This window comes from Fundulus heteroclitus, unplaced genomic scaffold (genome assembly GCF_011125445.2).
Source record: "Fundulus heteroclitus isolate FHET01 unplaced genomic scaffold, MU-UCD_Fhet_4.1 scaffold_163, whole genome shotgun sequence".
NCBI classification, from domain to species: domain Eukaryota; kingdom Metazoa; phylum Chordata; class Actinopteri; order Cyprinodontiformes; family Fundulidae; genus Fundulus; species Fundulus heteroclitus.
This window is the reverse complement of record NW_023396575.1, coordinates 388,601-391,297: the sequence shown is the minus strand read 5'-3', so window position 1 is coordinate 391,297 and position 2,697 is coordinate 388,601. Positions and strand designations below refer to the sequence as shown.

At 42.3% G+C, this 2,697-nt stretch overlaps 1 long non-coding RNA gene across 1 annotated transcript; it reads left to right on the top strand.

Moving 5' to 3' along the window:
* Window positions 1-519: 519 nt before the first annotated feature.
* Window positions 520-1,651, top strand: LOC118558843. Its single transcript, XR_004928510.1, has 3 exons — window positions 520-668; window positions 755-818; window positions 1,189-1,651. It is a non-coding gene; the product is annotated as an uncharacterized LOC118558843 (long non-coding RNA).
* The last annotated feature ends 1,046 nt before the right edge of the window (window positions 1,652-2,697 follow it).

Here is a 2,697-nt window from a genome sequence, read left to right as displayed (position 1 = left end):
TGGACTCCGTAATTTTCTCTGGTCCCCTGCCTGATCTGACCAATAATGACATGTTTATTTTCTTCATGTTTATCTGATCCAGAGAGACAGCATCCATCCCACTTTGTATGGTGCAGCTCTTCTTTCTAGGAATCTGACCAGATTTATTAGTTCTCATATTCTCCAAAATGCTGACAACCCAGTGTCCAGACCAGGAAGCAGAGCGGTAGTTTAACACACCTCTCTGGAGCTTCTGTACAGTTACAGACCAGATAAAACAAAAATTCAGACTGGAATTGTAAGAACTATAGTATTGTTGTGCCATTAAAGCCATGATAAGAAAAATATAATTCAGATTGATTTGGCAACACGTGACATGGGGGAGGAATCAAAATGGACTGTGAGCAAAGAATTTCACACCTCCACGCAGAGACTGTCCCTCACAGCAGGGATGCCTGCTATGAGCCTAGACCACTCCTCACTGTTTTCCCACACTGTTTGCCTGGAGACGCTGGAAGAGAGTGTAACCCAGGTTAAAATCCCTTGGTCGTTTTTTTTCCAGTACCTGAACACACCACAAGACACACCCCTGTAGTCTAACCAATCATGAAGTTCAGGCACATTTTATAAGCTGAGGTGAGTTTCCCCAATCAGTAGTGAGGGGGAAGCCACCGGAGCAGCTGCACTTGGTATGTCTCTATACACAATACCTTTTTATCCACTGATTTTTCCATCTTAAATGCTTGTTGATTCTAGTATGAGACTGTATTTGTAGTGTCTACTGCCGTGGGGTTAGAAACCATCCGGTTCCACGGTGTGTTGAATATCTGCGGGAATTGGTGAGTCTGTTGTTGTTCACTAGATAGCATGGCTATCTATTGTGCTGAAATGCTTTGTTTGCTCAATGCTAATAGCATTAGCATTTTCAATATAATTCTATAGGGCTGTGATGGCTGGTAGCATTAGCAATGCTAGTAGCATTTGTGTTCCATTTGCTCCTATTGAGTTTTATTTAATGAAAATGCAAACTTAATGTTTTGTTAAGTATTTAAGTTGTTGTTTATACATTGAATGACAAGAATATCAATTGTATTGAATGGAATGTTGTAGATATTCCTAATGTGTACACAGAATATAGACTATAATACTAGCTAGTAGATAAATTAAGAGAATAGTGGTTAATCCATGGGTCCTGGTTATTTAATACAGGCCAGGTGAGCCCAGCTGTGGGTCAATTGATGGCGAGCTACTACCTGGAACAGAACCTGCCCCTATACATCCTCATCCTGTGGGTCTGGTAGGAGGCTGCTGCAGCTTTGCTCAACCCCTCCATTTTCCTTTACACATCTGTCCAATTACTAAGACTTGGATAATGGACTGATTGCATCTCTCAAATAATTCTCTCTATTTAGATGCAATATTTTGAGTACTCCTGATTATGTTTTATTTTGTCAAATTCTGTGAACTACGGAGTCTATGGAACTGAATTATCTGACGTGCACTGTGAAAACTAACTTGTCTGCAGATTGTAAATATTTTGGAGTTTGTTTGTTTGTTGTTTGTTTTTTTTGTTTCACATAATATATGGTACCAACACCAAATATAAGCATCTGCCTTTGTGTCATTATTTACTCTTTCAACACCTCCTTAAACCGAACCATTTATCTTCTGATACCCCACGTATATGTTACAAGAGGGTGGCTGGGGAGACCAGCTGCCCCTGCGAGCAATCTTGGGACACAGACACCTGGGGCTCAAGGCCCACCAGCTGCACAGAACGGGCCTTCTGTGAAACTCATCTCCCCTCGCTTTAGTGGAGCGACAAAGGGGGTAATTCATGTCCTCTGTGGGGCAGAGGACCCGACTGAGTTCGGAAATCTGCCGACTACATCGAAGCTAAGTTTGCAGTCTCACTTCTGCGCAACCAACCGTTGAAATAAAGAATGCCGAAACAGCTTTGTTTATTTTTGTCAGCTGTTGCAGGAAAGCTGACGCGAGACGGCGCGGAGCAGGCTGCTATCCTCACCAGGCCAAGCTGAGACAAGAGCTGAGTTGAAATTGCCCGCTGCGACCAAATCAAAGACTGCATGCAGGACTCAGGGCCTACCCCGATCACGTTTCGGCTAGCCGCAGAGCCGCTAGCCCACTGCTGAAAGAACCAACGTATTCCCTGCTTTCCATTGCTCTTCCTTGGATGGTCAAAGTGAACCGAACTTACACGAGGCACCGACAGGTTTGGCATAAAAACGAACAGGGAAAGTCAAATAGTTATTTGGAAGGTTTGTGTGATGCGGTTACAGAAATGGTAAATGGACAACATCCAATGTGCTTCAAAGTACAGTTTAGTGATTCACCCATTCACACACACATTCACACCCTGATGGTGGTGAGCTATGTTAGTAGCCACAGCTACCCTGCGGCAGGCTGACAGAGTTTACATTGTCTTTTTTTAACACATGAAGCTAACCGACGTAGCTCTGCATTTTGATACCATGCCATTGCCGATGTAATTCGATTGTGTTTTTATGGTTATAACAAACGTTTATTAATTAAATTCAATTTTATTTAAATAGCGGCAATTCATGAAACATGTCATCTTGAGGCACTTTACAAAGCCAAAATCAATCATATTGTACAGATTGGTCAAAAATTTCCTATATAAATGAAACCAGTTGATTGCTTCAAAGTCCTGACAAGCAGCATTCACTCCTGGAGAAG